At 41.1% G+C, this 19,242-nt stretch overlaps 1 protein-coding gene across 6 annotated transcripts in view; it reads right to left on the bottom strand.

Moving 5' to 3' along the window:
• The window catches only part of ERICH6B (glutamate rich 6B), a 132,650-nt gene extending 115,757 nt beyond the window's left edge, over nt 1-16,893 (bottom strand). For all 6 annotated transcript variants that reach the window (XM_033950522.1, XM_033950523.1, XM_033950524.1 and 3 more), the window contains exon 1: nt 16,774-16,893. The gene's annotated coding sequence lies outside the window, so the exon portion shown is untranslated. The remainder of the gene's footprint in view (nt 1-16,773) is intronic.
• Between the last annotated feature and the right edge of the window lie 2,349 nt (nt 16,894-19,242).

Here is a 19,242-nt window from a genome sequence, read left to right as displayed (position 1 = left end):
CAATCCAGAACACAAGTACTGGCAGAATCTCAAATAGTAGCAAGATTCAATATGACCAATCCCAGGGACAACAGTGGCTTTCCCCATTTCTGTCTCAATTAGCAGACTATGGACTTTTCCTCAAAAAACTTGTCCAAACTTTTAAACACCCAAATTTCTGTTACTACAACCTTTAGTAACGAGTTCCAGAGCATAACTATTTGCTGAGTGAAAAAAATATTTCCTCCTATTCATTTCAAAAATATTACCATGGAACCTTTTTGAATGAATAAACATTTGATGCATGTTTACCCATTCTAAACCACTCAGAATTTTGTAGACCTCTATCACATTCCCCCCTCAGCTGTCTCTTTTCCAAGCTGAAGGTCCTAACCTCTTCACTATCCCCCGTCAATTCTCTTCTATTCCCGCACCATCCCCATCTCCTCATGTTCCCGAGTTGGTCTCGTGAGACTGCAGGAACTCATGAGACCGACGTGTAGGAAAATTGCTCCTGCCCCACTTCACCACTACACCACCAGGGTTTTAAAGGAGGCGGCAGGGAGCCTGCTTGTTTTGAGACCCGCGAATATGGAGAGGGAGCTGTATATTAAATTTATTAAACCAATAACCATAAAAATTTAACACAGAACTGCCGGTGTGCCATTCTCAGCCACTTCTTAGGCGGCTGCTGAGACTGGTGTCTTATACAGAATCTGCCCCTTAGTATCTTTTGACAGTTTGTTTGTAGTCCTGTCAAGTGATTCCATCACCATAACAACTTCTGCCTGCAAGGAGTCATCAATTGCAAACAATTTGATCAGGAACTGTTAGTTTGCATCTAGTTCAGTGGCAATTGCTCACGGCTCCTTCATATTCCCTGCCACAGATTTCATTGTCAATAGAACACTGTTCCACCTAGTTGACACGCACTGCTTGAGTATTTTCTTCAATGACCATGTGATACTTCTTCAAGCTGAACACTGGCTACCTGCTTATCCCTGTCTTTAGTTCAAGGTTCTGATCACTGCCTTTAAAGGTCTCCTCCCCCACTGCCCCTGCTTATCTAAATAATCTACTTATCCCCTATCACCCCATTCATAGTTCTTCACTCTACCAACACTGATTTCCTAACCCTTCCATTCCCCTCTGCACTTCATCTTAACATCGCCCTTGAAATGGCCCTCAGCTACCTTGGTCCAAAACTCTGGAACTAACAGATTTAAGACACTCCTCAAAAATTACCTTTTCGCTAAAACTTTTGGTCTCCTGACCTCTTGGCCTGACCTCTTTTCTATACCATGTTCCTTTCTCCATTCTTGTCCCTCTCTTCTTTTCTCTTTTGCCTTCTCTGTCTTTTTTCTTTTCCTTATTTTGATTAATGGTTGCAACTGCATAGTTGCCTTTGTTGGCTCTCTTACAACAAATGCTATGAATAAAAAATAATGAACAAATATGACTGTTGTTAATTTGCCCCTCCCCCTTTTTACTAAGCAGTGGTTTCTACCACGGGCTGGACTGCTAAATGCGCTGATGCTGCTCTGATGTTCATAGAATTCCTATGAGCATCGGAGCAGCGTTGGAGTAGAGTCGGAACATTTAGTGCCCTGGGCTGCAGTAGAAACCTCCATTGCGGGTTGGTGAGTGCAACCACCTCCTTGCACAATGTTATAAGCTCACTTACATCAGATCAACTTCAGTTTTTGATGGCAGGAGTTCATGAGAGAGAACGATATTGAGATACACAACCTATTTGGACTTCATCTCGAAATAGCGTTTTCATATTAGCCACAATATCAGTTTCATAAATGAGACTAACTTGGTGGAGATTATTTGATGCCACAGTGTTTGAAACTAATCTGCAATTATTCTCACCAGTTTGTTTGTCGGTGATCTCCCTCATTGCCAACAAACACCAGTTTTCATCATGGTGAGTTCCTCTTTTGATTTTTTTTTTTTTTTTTTTTTAAACGGAGATGTTGTGGTCACGTTTCTGAGTCGTGGTGTGCACATGGATACAACTGGTCCCTATCCCTTCTCATCCCTATTCACTTCAAATCCATCCATACTCTTATCCCCGTTCATTTTTGAGCCAACCTTTCCTGTGGTAGGAATAACTTCTTTGTCCCCATCCCTGCCCTTACCTTTACTTTGAATATCGACTCCTAAGTGCTTTGCACACTTAAATGATAGAATATCACAGAGCGCTCTGCTAGCACTTATGCACATAAGTATACATTCACATATATAGGGCTGATATTCAGATTGTGGGAGTTAGCCGAGCTGACTCCCACAGTTGGTGCTCAACCTGGGTATTCAGGGCCAGGCCTTTTCTGATGATTCTGAATATCTGGTTTATTTTTGGCTGCTATAAACTTAGCTGGCTACACAGATATTCAGCACTGGCTGGCCAAATTTATAGCAACCAAAGATAGGTCAGCTATTTAGGGGGCCCGATTTGGCCACTAAACCTAGCCAGCTAGCACTTTAAGCTGGCTAAGACACACAGCATAGCCGGCTAGTTGCTCAGCGCTAATATTCAGTGGTTATCTTGCAATGAATATTAGTGGGTATTGGCTTAATACTATTTAACTGGCCAGGAGCCTTTCCTGGCTGGGTAAACTGGGCTAATATCTGGCAGATGGTACTTAAATTTAAGCGCCCTGTTATAGAATGAGGGATAAGAGTTTTGTTTCTCTTTTCTTATGGGTTTTTTTTTTCCTGAAACACTATTTTCTATTGAATATGTATTTGATGTATTATGAAAATGTGCATAAATAAAGTTTAAATAGAATAATTTATAAACTATACTATACTATACAATACTATAAAAAGGCAATAGGGAAATGGGAAAAAGTATTAAGGTATCTCTTTTTGGCAAAATAAATTAGTCAGCAGTCAATGGCACACACAAAGGTGATCTGTGTTGCAAGCAACAAGAGAGAAATATGCCTTCTTCATTCATTTTAATAAGACAAAGTGACTTAGTGAGCAAACCTGCCTCGTATTTCATCCTTTGCTTGAGGCTCCTTGGCATTGCCAGGGCTCTTTAATTCTCAGTGGTAATCAGCGGTGATATGTTTGTTGGGAGCAACAGAAGAAGATAAATTGATTGAGACAGGCAGGTTAGTGTCAGGGCAAACCTCCCTTGGTACAAGGGAAAAAACATATATCGATTCCTGTCAGCCAAGCCCAGAACAAATGTGTCCATTGACAGAGAAGTCCAGTTAAGATAATCTGCTCTACGAGGCATAGCCTGCTCTTTTCTCCGTCTTCCTCGCAGATACCTGGTTGAGTTTTGCTATCAAAACAAGGCTTCTTTATCGGGGCTGTTAAATCATACCTCACAGCTATCCAGCCATACACTTTTTTTCTTCATCCACTATCCCTATTGGGATTCATCGGCATAATCAGGATGTCCGTGCACTCTCCTGGCTCATGATGGATGATTTCAAATGAAGAAGCAAGATGCAGAAAGGAGACAATTTATTCTTCTTGAAACTCTCAAATATTGAGGGTCCGATACTGAAAGCCATGCCCTGAACCTCAGGACAGGTGTTCCTAACACATGTGTAAATAAACTAATTTTGCACCAAATGAAGTAGCCAAATACTATGCAAATAAGCTGTGTGCATATACTGTAACATAGTAAATGACAGCAGATAAAGACCCAAAGGGTTCATAATCAAAATGGAAATACGTCTAAAAACCCGCCTAAATCGGTACTTGGATGACCTAAAAGACAGGTCGTCCAAGAGCCGGCAATCGAAACAGGTTTTAGATGTATCTAAAATCAGCTTAGGCCTTTTCAGTGCTGCTGAATGAAAAGGGGCATTTTTGAAGGAGTGGAAGTAGGTAGGATGTGGGCTGCCTGCAGCGATAATCAAAAGTTCAATGAGACTTCCTAGACGGAACTTATACGTTGTGAGTTAGGCGATTTAAAACAGGTCTAGGTGCCCAGAAGAAACATAGAAACATGACGGCAGATAAAGGCCAAATGGCCCATCTAATCTGCCCATCCGCAGTAACCATTATCTCTTTCTCTCTCTGAGAGATCCCATGTACCTATCCCAGGCCCTCTTGAATTCAGACAGTCTCTGTTCCACCATCTCTTCTGGGAGACTGTTCCATGCATCTACCACCCTTTCTGTAAAAAAGTATTTCCTCAGATTACTCCGGAGCCTATCACCTCTTAACTTCATCCTATGCCCCCCACACACTCCCCTAGTGATCACCGCCATAAAAATTGGAATAAAAAAATACAAACCTGCCTCCAGAACATCATCACCTGGCATAGGAAAGCCTAGTAGAGCTGCACAGAGGTGTCTTATGTAGTCTGGGGAATGGGCTAGTGAACCATAGAGAGGAGGACCCAGGCCCATAAGCCATTCTAATCACTGCATTCATGGTAAAAAATGTGCACCCACCAAAACCCTACTGTATTGCCATATAGGTGGCACCTGCAGCCATATGGGCTATTGGGGTGGTAGACAGTTTGGGAATAGTAGGTTTTGGGGGGCTCACCATGACCTATAAGAGTTGTAGTGAGATATTTATGTGGCACCATTTTGTGACGTTCACAGCAGTGCCCTGTAAGGTGCCTCACTACTGTGTTGCCATGTCTGGGTGTCCAGTCCATCACTACGCTGGTCCCTCCCAAGTCCAAAAGGTTTTTTTAGGAGTATTAGGCTTGGATGATTTTTTTGGATGAGAATGGGGTATAAAGATAGATCAAACGGAAGGATATAGAAAAACACAATTCTCGGCAAAAAAAAAATTTTGGATGTATTTTTCGAGAATGGACTTTGAACGCTGCCGACTTTGGTCGACTAGCGACTTGGGCAAAATGGACTTAAGACCAACCTTACCCTCTCTTTAAATTACTGTTTAAATTAAATTTTCTTTTTTCTTAGCTATCTCTGGGCCGGAACCCAAAGCTCAGCCTGTTACTGTGCTTAAGTTCCATCTACTGTGCTTAACAGGGGAGAAGCACGCTAGATGCATGCACACAGAGGTCTGCACTAGCAGCAGGTATACTTTGCATTCAGAAAAAATTGTTCTGGAATACTTAAGGCCAGCGAGGCAGATTTTTCAAATTCTCCAAACCCTGAAAATGGCAAGGATGGATCAGAAGCGAGTATGTATACTTTTTTTTTTTTTTACCACATTCATATTTTATGCTATGAGTGTGGGTACTATATATCTCAGTAGGGAAGGGGAAGACATTGTAAAAGCAGAACTTACTGAATAAAATGTTGCAATCATTGTTTGGATTATTGCTTCAATAATGATATAACAATGAATGTGACTGTTGGGCAGATTGGATGGACTATGAATTTCTTTATCTGCCATCATTTACTATGTTACTGTGGCATTCATGTTTGAAGTAGATGGATGTCTCAACATGGCCCCCCAAAAAGTTGATCTGTTGAAAACCTCCAAATTGTGATTTTTGAAAGGTAGAATTTGGATGTTTTACTTTGAAGTTCATCCATTTCCTCTTCTGGATTTCTGGATGTCTTTCCCACAATAGCCAAACTCAGCCATAGACATCTTATCGAAAATGTCCCTCTACATTCACTGAACAGCAAAATTTAAGATGAAATGATCCACTGTTTGCACAATGAGGCTTGCAATAGCAAAATCTTGTTCCCAGTTTTGCTGTTTCATTTGGTTTATTGAGGAATTGTCATTTACATCTTCCTTCCTACTTCCTTCCTACTTTTACTTTTAACTACAAGGATCAAATGTAACCACTGTAGGTAAAAGTAGTAAAAACTGGCAAAATTTATTAATTCAGTAAGAGAACATAAGAACATAAGAGTAGACTTACTGGATCAGACCAAAGGTCCATCAAGCCCAGTAGCCAGTTCTCATGGTGGCCAATCCAGGTCACTAGTACCCGGCCAAAACCCAAGCAGTAACAATATTCCATGCTACCAATCCAGAGCAAGCAGTGGCTTCCCCCATGTCTTTTTCAATAACAGACTATGGACTTTTCCTCCAGGAACTTGTCCAAACTTTTCTTAAAACCAGCCACGCTATTCGCTCTTACCACAACCTCTGGCAATGCGTTCCAGAGCTTAACGATTCTCTTAGTGACAAAAAATTTCCTCCTATTGCTTTTAAAAATATTTCCATGTAACTTCATCGAATATCCTCTAGTCTTTGTAATTTTTGACGGAGTATAAGAACATATGAATAGGAGTGCAGTGCAGATTAATTAGTTAATGAGCCATAAACTATCAATTAATGGTGTTAACTGACACTAATTTGGACTTAACACATGCATCTGCCTACATGTTATTTTATAATGCTGCATGCCCAGAGGGGCAAATTCTATAAGAGGCTCTTAAAGTTATGTGCCTAAATACATAGGTGCTTAAAGTTAGGTACTCAGCTCAATTAGTAAGTTGGCTTCAATTATGAGCTTTTACAAGCTCATAGTTGAAACAAATAAAACTTAATTGGCCAATTCTACATATAGGTGCTGGGGATAGAAGCAGGTAATCGGTTATATCATGAGTCTGTCTTGATAAATTTTCTGAAGAACATGGTTTTTATTTCTCTTTTGAAGGTTTTATAGTTTGATGTTGAGATCAGTAAGTTGGAGAGCTGGCTGTCTAGTTTTGCTGCTTGTGTGGCCTCACGGCTCTCCATAGGGCAGGAGCATAGGAATATCGTTCCTGCCTCACTTCACCACTAGACTACCAGGATTGAAAAGTAAGGTGTGGAGAGGTCTGGGAGGAGACAATCACAGATTACTGAAGTTGCAAGTGCCAAACCAATGAATATGAAGGGGGAGTGTGTTCTCTGAGTTAAAAACTATTTTCTCCTATTGTTTTTAAAAGTATTTCCCTGTAACTTCAGTGAGTGTCCCCTAGTCTTTGTAATTTTTAATGGAGCTAGAGTGACCTATGACGCTTTTAGAAAAGACATAAAAACTGCCTTATTTGACAGATTTATCACCTAAACAGTAACTACACCAAACACTAAATCCAATTCTATTACTTCTAATATGTCCACTCTTGCGTATAAGTCTGTAATTTTTAATAAATTGTATATTGTAATTCACTGCATTTTAAGATTCTGCCTACTGTAATTCACTGATTATCTGCATATTGTAACTTGCTGATTGTCCAGCTCTCTTTAATGTGAACCGCCTAGAAGTCACACGATTATGGCGGTATAGAAGAATAAAGTTATTATTATTATTATTAAAATAGGGCCTAGCAGAGGGATAAGGGATAGGGACTTGTATACCGCTTTTTTGTAGTTACATAACCCCATTCAAAGTGGTTTACATATAGGGACTCAAGCATTTTCTCTATCTGTCCCGGTGGGCTCACAAGCTTTCTAGTGTACCTGGGGCAGTGGAGGATTAAGTAACTTGGAACAAACAAACCAAAACTGCAGATGTGTATAACGATGTAGGCAAATATTATTGTGACAACTAAAGTATATCTAAAAACCTTTTTACCAAACAGGGGACCCAACACGGTCCGTGTTTCGGACAACCTTCATCAGGGGTCCATGGTAGAAAAGGAAAGAAAAATGTGTCACAAAAAATTGCAGTACCTCAGCGAGATTTCACAATATTCGGTGACTTTTGGTGATACATACAATCCGTTTTTTTCTACTGCAATTTTTTGTGACACATTTTTCTTTCCTTTTCTACCATGGACCCCTGATGAAGGTTGTCCGAAACACGGACCGTGTTGGGTCACCTGTTTGGTAAAAAGGTTTTTAGATATACTTTAGTTGTCACAATAAAATTTGCCTACATCGCTGTACACATCTGCAGTTTTGGTTTGTTTGTTCCTGGTTGGTTTTTTCACTGCAGACAAGGTTGGACCTCCCTTTTCCTTTGGTTCTGTTGCTTTGGATTAAGTAACTTGCCCAGGGTCACAAGAAGCAATGTAGGGTTTGAACCCACAACCTCAGGGTGCTGAGGCTGTAGCTTTAACCACTGCACCGCACTCTGAAGTAGGTGTGTTTAGCAGTGGAGAGTGATTTAGACGCTGCTAGGCATGATTCTCTAAAGAACTTAAGCTGGGTTTTACTAAACTGCGGAACCGCGTCATACTGCAGGCCAGCAAGGTAAATGCTCCAATGCTCATAGAAAATGAATGAGCGGCAGAGCATGTACTTCGCCAGCCCATGGTAAGAAGCTCTTCTGCAGTTTAGTAAAAGGAGCCCTTAGGTACCTATAATATAGACCTTTAAAACGCTCACCTACATTACAGGCGCCTGAGTTTTTAAGTTAGGTGCTGGTAGGCGTGATTCTGTAAAAGCCACTTAAGCACGATTGGCATGCAATAGATGCCTACGTTATAGGCGCCTGGTTTTTAGATGCCATTTACAGAATTTCCCCCAAAGTGTCTCAAATGCAACCAAAAACGAGCTGTGTTCATGGGACCCTTTGTCCTGTGTGTCTGTCATAATTAGACTGGAAGCTGTTTGAGCAGGGACCATCTCTTGCGTGTTTAATGTACAGTGCTGCGTGCATCTGGTAACGCTATAGAAATAATAAATAGTAGTAGGAGTATGGGATGGGCACTGGCAAGTCAGCGGTGTACCAAAAATTTAGGTACAATGTTGTAGAATTCTGGGGTTGCGTGCCCAAATTCCATACCAGGATTTAGACCAGGGGTGTCCAACCTGCGGCCCGAGGGCCGCATGTGGCCCTGTGAAGTATTTTGTGCGGCCCCAGTCGAGGGTGATGCAGTGTTTTCGTCTGCAGCTCCCAGGTGTTTACTGTCTTGCCGGCTCCTTCCTCTGTCTTGCTGCAGCATTTGTACGTTTGTGTGGCCCCAGAAACATTTTTTTCAGCTAATGCGGTCCAGGGAAGCCAAAAGGTTGGACATCCCTGATTTAGACCATGTTTCAGCAGGTGAACCTCAGTTATGGGAACTGGCGCTAAGTGCAATTCTGTAAAGGGCGCTTGGTGCAGTACCCTTTATAGAATACAAGTTTAGTGCAGATCTTTCTGGTGCCAAAATTTGGGCACTACTTACTGAATCTGGGCCATTGCATTGGATCTGTTAACAGTCCAGCACTTTACTCTTACCAGCATGTTGCCCCCTTAGTTCCTCGTCTCTGTCTTCCCCCCCCCCGTTCATTCTTTTCAAGGAAGCCAGGAAAAAGCCGTGAATCATTTATGCTTGTAGTAAAAGAAGACAGGCATAAAATCTTCACTAATGCTGATCAGAGATTAACGAGGCAATCTTTTATTGTTTGTGCTCATATGGCCATTGACTTAAGAAAAAACCATGGTCTACAAAGTTTTCCTAGCCACATGCAGCCACCTGACCATTAAATATCTGCCATATAAACGTGAAAGAATGCCAGTAGGTTCTATCATAGTGAAAAGTATGTGTTGATTTTGCTAGTTTATATCTCAATCACTGTTGCTCAAAGACAAATGCACTGGCTGAGCTCGTAGGAAAATCTAATTTATTCCAGAGGTTTTGTTCACTTCCCCTCCCCCACTTGAAATTATTCTAAACCAAAAATGATAAGTTTTGTGCTCTTCTTTAACCTAATTGCATGCATGACTTTTCTTCCAAATACAGAACAGTTAATTATGCTAGAAGGAAGTAATATGGAAACTATTTTCATGACTAGCAAAACACATGGAGGTTGATATTCAAAAATATTTCTCCAGATAATTCTGGGAGTTACTCAGACAAACCATGAGGTTTTAAAATCCACCCCTTTCACCTGCTCAGCAGTTAAATGTTGTCCAACCAACTCTAACAGCAAAAAAGGAAGCAGAAATGGAGATAAGCCAGGGGTTTAAGAGATGATAGGCTCAGGAATCATCTAAGGAAATACTTTTTTACAGAAAGGGTGGCAGATGCGTGGAACAGTCTCCCAGTAGAGGTGGTGGAGACAGAGACTATGTCTGATTTCAAGAAAGCCTGGGATAGTCACGTGGGACCTCTTAAGACAGAGGAAGAGGTAATGGTTACTGCAGCTGGGCAGACTGGATGGGCCATTTGGCCTTCATCTGCCATCATGTTTCTATGGTTTAGCTGTATATGTCCAGTCATGGCAGAATCCTGGACTAAAGTTATCAGATAATAACACATTAAGAGGCAAAGAACAAACTTCAATATTCAGTACCAAAGGACAAGAACAGAGAAGAGACAGACTAATGATAAAAATTTAAAAAAAACACCTTTTTATCCAAAGTCCTAAGTACAGTCCAATGGGATAACAGTCATATTCTATAAATCTAGTATACTCTATGCTCACTATTATATTGAGCCTGACATGTTTCAGATCAACAATCTGCTTCAGGGGAGCATTGAATATTTGCATAGACTGGAATATGGTAATGGCATTGCCCTTTACTATAAAACAGAAAAATGAACTTGCAGAGCTATTCATAATTTGTCATTTTTCTCTAAAATCCAGGTTAGTACTGGAAGACTGGAGGGTGGCCAACGTGACAATGATTTTTAAAAAGGGTTCCAGTGAGTCTGATGTTGTTGCTGGGCAAAATAGTAGAGAATATTATAAAAAAATCAAAATGACAGAACATATACATAAGCACGGATTAATGAGAGAAAGCCAACATATGTTTAGTCAAAGGAAATCTTGCCTCACCAATCTACTGCATTTCGTTGAAGGAGTGAATGAACATGTTGATATTGTGTATTTGGATTTTCAAAAGGCATTTAACAAAGTACCTCATGAAAGATTTCTGAGGAAATTAGAAAGTCATAGGAGAGGAGGTAATGGCCTATTATGGATTAAGAACTGGTTGAAAGACAGAAAACAGAGAGTAGATTTAAATGGTCATTATTCTCAATGAAGAAGGGTAAATAATGGGGTTCACCAAAAACAATATGCAGGTAAAGTAGGTTTCTTTAAATTCGTATACCAAATATACCTGCTCACTCTTTTAAACAAGTTACACTTTCATTTCAAACTTGTACCATGCACTCTATTTATATAGGGAGGAAACAAGTCTCAGATCCCCGTCCTCAGCCAGAACGAATCTTGATGAAGACTAGAAAGGGTAAGAACCTCACGAGTTAAAAAAAACCCCTCCTTACTCACTGTTATTTGTGCTTTTAGGGCTCCTTTTACTAAGGTGCACTAGGGCTTTAACGCGCGGAATAGCGCCCTAGACCTTAACGCCAGCATTAAGCTGGCGTTAGTTCTAGAAGCATAGTGCGTGGTAATTTCCTGCGTGCGCTAAAAACGCTAGCGCACCTTAGTAAAAGGAGCCCTTAAACTCTGTATGAATGCATTAACACTCAAATTTGCTCTCATTTGCTCTGAAGCCACGGTTCTGCAACACAGTCCTATAACCGTAATTCAAACATTGATACTTACGGAATGGAGTGTTTGTACATCATTTTATTTTACGTTCAAAAGTTTAAGTCCCATGATACTGAAGAGAGATCTTCTATAAGTTTCTAGCTGGACCAATCATATGCAACATATGCAATCATATGCAAACAGGTATGCAATATCTCTGGCAAGTGTAACTTGTTTGGTGCAAATGAATATGCATGAGATCTATGTGCATGCACTGCTTTCAATGCATATTCATTGGGGAAATCCTGAAAACCCGACTGGATTGCAGCCCTCAAGAAGGGTCTTTGAGATCCTTGATTTATAGGGACCCTGCTTTTTTGATGTAAGACCTTTTTGGGGTTTCCCTGAAGCAGGAAACGGAACTTGCCCCATGTCAGGACCCCCACAAATGTGATACATTTAAGATAAGTTGCACTTTTTGAATTTATTTTGATGGTTATGACTGCATGGTATTTTTTTAAACTAAAATTCAAAATATGCAATGTTTGGTTGGTAAGGGGAAGGGGTAAAACGCGGACCTCACGGACCTTGCGGATCTAAAACCGCACGTCCTTAAAAATCTGAGGTCCGTGAATTGACAAGCCCGCCTTCGCTTTCCCTACAGACCCCCGGCTCCCTCGCGGATCTGAACGGCACGTCACATCCTTAAAAATCCAAGGTCCGCGCCACTTTTGAGGTCCGTGCCACTTTTAGTCTGGCTCTGACAGAGCTCTATGAAAATTTAACTCTGACGGATCCTAATGCTTTTCCTTCCTTATGCTAGGACCCGTCAGAGTTAAATTGTCATAGAGCTCTGTCAGAGCCAGACTAAAAGTGGCACGGACCTCAAAAGTGGCGCGGATCTCGGATTTTTAAGAACATGCGGTTTTAGATCTGCGAGGTCTGTAAGGTCCGTGTTTTACCCCTTCCCATTGGTGATGCTTTAAATGTGAGATAAACATCTCACACAGTCTCCGGGTCTCTGAGCATATTTTAACATAGTGATAAAATAGTTTAGTTTTATGGTTACAACAGTTCTCATGCTGTGTTACATTCTTGTACAACAAGGGTATTGTTATTATAGATGCACACAAAGCTAGGTACAAACAGATAAATTCTATATAGATCAGCTAAAGATAGGTATCTACTGTATACTGTATACTCAAATATAAACCTAGACTTTTGGGCCAAAAAAATGGCCCAAAATAGGGGTCTCAGTATATATTTGAGTCTTACGACTTAGCATTTCTGTAGTGCTGCTAGATCAGGGGTCTCAAAGTCCCTCCTTGAGGGCCGCAATCCAGTCGGGTTTTCAGGATTTCCCCAATGAATATACACGAGATCTATGTGCATGCACTGCTTTCAATGTATATTCATTGGGGAAATTCTGAAAACCCAACTGGATTGCGGCCCTCAAGGAGGGACTTTGAGATCCCTGTGCTAGATGTACACATGTAAGAGATAATCCTTGTTCAATATAGTTTACAATCTAATTAAGACAAACAGGAAAAATAGGGGCTAAGGAGTTTCTCACAGAGGGAATGATAAAATAGACATTTACCCATCTCAGGCCTCTCCCCAAGCCTACCCTAAGCTCTGCTGGTCCAGTGGTGAGCCAGGGCAAGAGCGATCCTCCCAAGCTTCTGCCCTGTGCAGTCTCGTTACTCAAAATGGCTGGCACGCGTTCCCACAGTGACCTTGTGGAGACTGCCGCAAGTTCAGTTTATATTCGAGTGAACCTTTTACCCTCATTTTTTTTTTTGTGGGGGGGAAAGGGTTACCTCACTTTATATTCAGAGAGGTTTATATTTGAGTATATACGGTACTTTGGCACTTCAAGCAGATGTAGGCGCCTAACTTAAATGTTTAATAGACTTAATCAGTGCCGATAATTGACAATTAGCACCTCGTAATTGATGTAAATTGCACTTAATTGGATGTTAGGCAGCTAACTTGGTAGGCATCTACCACTTTAAGGCAGGCGCCTAGTCCAAGGCACCTATCACAAAGTAGGCATGATTATGGGTCAGATCATGGGTGTGTTTTGCATATATCTGCCTATTTTGGACTTAGGCGCCTAAATTTAGGCCAAGAAAACCCCGGCATAAATAAGGTGCATCTAAAGTCAGGATGCCTAGCAACACCTAAGGCCACTTAGGCAGCACTGTGATTCTATAAAGTGTGCCGAATTTTTATAGAATCGCGCTTAGCGCTGTATTAGTCAGCACCTTATTTTTAGATGCTATATATAGAATCGGGAACAAAAAAGCTCCAAAACAAATGCCAATAAACCTTACAAAGTGTCCAACAATAAGGCAAAACTAGTCAATCGGTTCAGAAAGTGGTAACTCAATGACTGAACTCCTCCGTGAACACAATGCGTATAAGTAAATAAGAAATAATAAATGTGAATGTGTTAGGGTGCCCTCAGTGTGAAGGAACAGTGAGGGGAGTAATACTCCAGCGCTTCACATTAACAGACAGAGGCAACCGTGCCCCCGCCTACACACCATCATCGGGCATACCTGTTTGTGCTTTAAATATAAATAAATAGAAAGGTGTGCCCGATGATGGTGTGTAGGCGGGGGCACGGTTGCCTCTGTCTGTTAATGTGAAGCGCTGGAGTATTACTCCCCTCACTGTTCCTTCACACTGAGGGCACCCTAACACATTCACATTTATTATTTATTTACTTATACGCGTTATTTTGCATTGTGTTCATGGAGGAGTTCAGTCATTGAGTTACCACTTTCTGAACCGATTGACTAGTTTTGCCTTATTGTTGGACACTATATATAGAATCGGGTCCAAAATGCGTAGTGAACTAGAATTCTATAAAGGCTGTTCTGTGCAGAGCGCCCTTTACAGAATATTAGCTCAGGGCTGGATTCTGTAACCAGCGCTGGTATCGGCCAGTGCCTCCAAAATCGGCGCCAGTCACGTGTCAATCACGCACCGGCACCAGTTGCAGAATTGCGGCCACGTGTAGGCACCAGAAATATAGGCCAAGGTTTAACAGGCCTACATTTCCGGCGCCTACTTTACATGAGAATCTCATCCACAGGGGCTCCTACCGGCGCCTACGGTCACTTCTGGCACCATGCCCACTTTGACCGAAGGCACTGGTAGGTGCCTTTGTGGATGGGACATCGGTGGCCTGTTCTGTAGGCGCTTGCAGTTGTCAACATTTTTAAAAAATTAGTTTTTAATCAGTTTTAAACAACGCGGTCAATTACCGCGTCATTTATTGTCAACTAAACCAATTAAGTTACCGTAGGTGGCAAAAGGATGCCTACTGCCGCCTATCTTTTGGCATTCCTACAAGGATCAGGGCTTAGTGCACATCATCCTGGTGCCTAATTTTGGGTGCATTTTTTTGATCTACCCCAATCAATTTGTGCACATAAGTTACAGAAAACACCTGGCACCCACACATGTATGTGCACATTATACATGTATAAGTTCTAGTATTCTACATAATTTTGTGCCAAATTATAGAACGAGGGGATAAGCCCAAATCCCAAGTGGAGAATTCAAAACATATTTCTGCACTTATATAACCAATAAATCCAATTGTGACAGCCAAACAGTACCGTCTAGATCAGTGGTTCCCTTCCCAACCCTGTCCTGAAGGACCACCAGGTCAGTCAGGTTTTCAGATTAGCCCTAATGAATACGCATGGAGCAGATTTGCATGCCTGGCCACCTCCATTATATGCAGATCTCTCTCATGCATATTCATTAGGGCTAACCTGAAAACCCAACTGACCTGGTGGTCCTCCAGGACAGGGTTGTGAACCACTGGTCTAGATCAAAGTGTTCATACTGGCAGCAAAACACTTTGACTTAGAGCAGGGGTTCTTAACCAGTGGTGCCTGTGGCAATTTATGGAACTTTTTAGAGTGATGGCAATTAGGGAAGTTATTAGTAATGTAATTATGTACTACTGTAATTTTAGTGACATGACAATTAGAACTGTGGCTATTAGTTAAAAACATATGCATCTGTCAGTAGTCACCAGTGAACAAGCACGGTGGTTTAGGAAGAGGGTGCAATTGATCTGTTAAACAGGTGTGGGAACCAAAAAAGGTTAAAGAACCCCTGATCATGAGCAGTGAATTCCCGTATTCTTCCAATCTAATATGCCTTAAACTGGTAACCTTCAAAAGATACCGGTTATTAGGTCTCAAAGTATTGGTTGGCATATGGATCATCCATGTGGCAGCACAACAACAACAACAACAAAAAAGAAGTTTATCTGCAAGACCTTTAAAAGTCAATGTCACAATTTTAAAGCATATTCGCCAAGCGATCAGCAACCAATGAAGTTGTATTAAAAATGGTGTAATGTGTTCATAGGGAGAACATCTAGTAATCCAATGTGCAGTTGCATTCTGGTCAGTTACACGCGCTCTTGACACCTAGATATTCGTGCCCTCTTTCTAGAATTATCTTCACTATGCTTTTTTCACCACAGGTACAGAATACAAGAATGCTTATGATGAATTAGACTTTTGTCTCTTGGACTTAAAAACTACGGGCTCCTTTTACAAAGGCGCGCTAGCGGTTTAATGCGCGTAATACTGCGCGCTAAACCGCCGGCCGCGCTAGCTGCTGCCGCCGCCTCCTCTTGAGCAGGCGGTAGTTTTTAGGCCGGCGCGGGTGTTAGCACGTGGTGAAAAGTCGCACGCGTTAACCCCGCTAGCGCGGCTTAATAAAAGGAGCCCTATAGGGGTAGAGGTAGGCAAGAAATTTATCAGATAAGAGTGTGTGGCGCAGTGGTTGGATCTACAGCCTCAGCACCCTGGGGTTGTGGGTTCAAACCCCGCGCTGCTCCTTGTGACCCTGGGCAAGTCACTCAGTCCTCCATAGCCCCAGGTATGTTAGCTAGATTGTGAGCCCACCGGGACAGATAGGGAAAATGCTTGAGTACCTGATTGTAAAACCGCTTAGATAACCTTGATAGGCGGTATATAAAATCCTAATAAACTTGAAACTTAAACTACATCAGCATATCTCATTTTGCTTTACATCTACAGTAAATACAAAGTGCATTTATTTCTACCAAGAAAGCTTTCTTTTTCTCCTGCACTGAGAAAAATATGTAAACAACGTATGAAAGGAGTCGACCACTTTCCCACCCTTTCACAAGCACGAATTTGACGATCAGGGGGATTTGCGCGCAAATTTGTCTGTACAAGCATATGCATTTGCAGTGACTAAAGACACAAATAAGCAGCACTGCTTCCTTCAGCAAGTCAAGAAGCAAGAAATCCGTTGCTCTCTAATACCTTTGCAAACTTTTTCCAGAGGTCGAATCGCAAAGACCAACCTAAGGCTGAAATCTCCAGTGCAATCCTAAAAAGCGGTCGCTACAACCGCGTCTACAGGCAGCGTGCACCCCTCTCCCCCCCCCCCCCTATTTTTCTCCAATGGTCGAGCTGCAGAACTTCAGCTCCGCACGCGGGCTTTCTTTCCTACCTGCAGTCCAAGGGGCGCGCGCTAGCTGGCTCGCTCACTCGGTCGGCGCTGCCCACCCCGAACGTCCAGGGAGCAGCAGGGGGAGCAGGGAGAGGGGGCTGTGTTATGCGTCCTATTCCCATGGCAACTACACAGTGTCAAAAACCTGGCGCCCCTAGCGTCTATTTCCTTGTGGTTGCAAAGGCTTGCTCATTATTAGGAAATAAGCATTGTGGGCTGGCTGTGAAAAGGTCTTTCTCCTGATTTTCTACGGGGGGGGGGGGGGGGCGCGCAGCATATAGTTTTAAAACATTTAGGTAATAATTTGCTCAACTAACACGTGACTCCTGTCAGCTAATTTGTTCCTCACATTTTATGACGTGTTCTGATTTTATGACAGGGGGATGGATGGTTGGGAGGGAAGAGACGCTGTATTGCAGTGTATTGAAGGAGTCTGAACTGTTTGAGAGTCACGAAAAAAGGAAAGTATATCTTTACCTGTTTCATATAAACAGATTTTGCTACTAAAAGAGGTAGCTTGTTTTGCTAGTTTTATTACAATTGTGCTGTTTTTAAAAAAAAGTATGATGGAAATAAGGATCAATATATATTATTTTTTTTGTTTAAAAATTTTATAGTTTTACAAACTAAAACAGTGTAGTACATTTGATTAAACACAAAGATTATTACAGAGATTACACTATATAGTACAATTAATATAAAGTACCATATTGTAATGTAATGTAATTTATTTCTTATACTGTATACCGCTACATCCGTTAGGTTCTAAGCGGTTTACAGAAAATCTACATTAAGATTATAAATAAGAAAGGTACTTAAAAAATTCCCTTACTGTCCCGAAGGCTCACAATCTAACTAAAGTACCTGGAGGATAATATAGATGTGAAAGGTAGAGATAGAAGAAAAAATAAAATGAACATTTTAACAATACAGCATTGATCTAAATGCTTTGGAAGGTATAAGAGAGGAGAGAAAGGAATAGATGCAGAAGGGGGAACCGTTGAACAATAGAGCTCTGGAGAAATTTAAATGATAGAAATAGAACAAAACAAGGACAAAAGGCAAAACAGTAGATAAGATTAAAGATAATTCATAAGTTGGAAAGAAAAAATAAAAATAAAACTTGTCTTCAATCCACGGTTTCAACGTCATTGATGAAGTGGAGCAAATAAGTTTAGGAGGAGCGATGATATTGTCACCCTCTTCTCTCAATTGTTAATAAGATATCTTTACTGATTTCATTATTATGAAGAATTAATATCAATTTCCCAAATACAGTTCCCTCCCCCCCCCCCCCCGGATGTGCAAGGAAAACTTAGAAGAAAGATACATACATAAACCATACTTTGTTAAATGAAACACTGGACCCCCAAACATTCTGCATTCATTCTTTCGTATTTGTATGCGATACATACGTTCGTCCACCAAAATGTATAGTTCAATCTATCTATATTACTTTTAAATAAGCAATCTGCCCTATCTGCTTGTGTTGAGCCAAAATCTTTATTTATTTTTTATAGATGAAGGGGAGGAAGGGAGAAGGAAGGAGAAGGGAAAGGGAACACAAGAATTGCCCAAAACAATGATCAGTTATAGAATAATTTTCAAAGACATATTCATAGGTAAAGAACAATTTACCCAAGTTATAATGGTTGTCTGAAAATTGTCCTTTCACAGGCTGACTCCAAAGGCAAAGGGAGTTCCAAAATACATGTTCTGTTCTCTGTTTTTTGGGATGACATCAGCAGGATAGTTGATTTAGCAGAAAGGAAAGTACATAGATTGTATTTTCATATCTAAGTGCATTATTTTCCATAAAAATTTCTACCCATACATAAAACATGTCCAAAAGATTACTGGTACATTATGTCCATAGTAATTTTCAAAGAGAAATTTTGCACTATGCATATGGTGTAAAGCTAGTCTTGTGCTTAGACAAATAACTGGATGAGCACTAAGAAAGTTAGAGTTCAAATCCTACTTATCTTACTGATGGAAGACTAGCCTAATGGATAGTGCATACCCTGAAAACCAGAGGAACTGGGTTTGATTCTAACTACAGTTCCTTATGACTCTGGGTAAGTCACTTACTTAAAACCTTGTATTGTACCAGGTACATAATAAGTACCTGCATTTAATATATAAACAGAAAAGTAATATATCAAATCTCTTCCCCTTGTGACATTACCCTTTATATTTTAGGAACAAACTTAGGCCCCCTTTTATCAAGCTGCAGTAGAGTGTCGGAGCATTTACCTCGCTGGCCAGTGCTAAAACTCTCTATTGTGGCTTGATAAAAAGAGGTCTTAGATTATAAGATCAGAAAACATAAGAATAGCCATACTGGGTAAGAACAGGATTGGTCAGAAGGGTGGGCATCTTGTGGTCTGCTCTGGGGGTTAACTTGCTTGGATGGCCAGACCTGGGCATATTGGCAATTGTTTGGAAAGACCTCCACTTGTACACTAT

This window comes from Geotrypetes seraphini, chromosome 6 (genome assembly GCF_902459505.1).
Source record: "Geotrypetes seraphini chromosome 6, aGeoSer1.1, whole genome shotgun sequence".
Classification (NCBI taxonomy): domain Eukaryota; kingdom Metazoa; phylum Chordata; class Amphibia; order Gymnophiona; family Dermophiidae; genus Geotrypetes; species Geotrypetes seraphini.
This window is presented reverse-complemented; position numbering and strand designations above follow the sequence as displayed.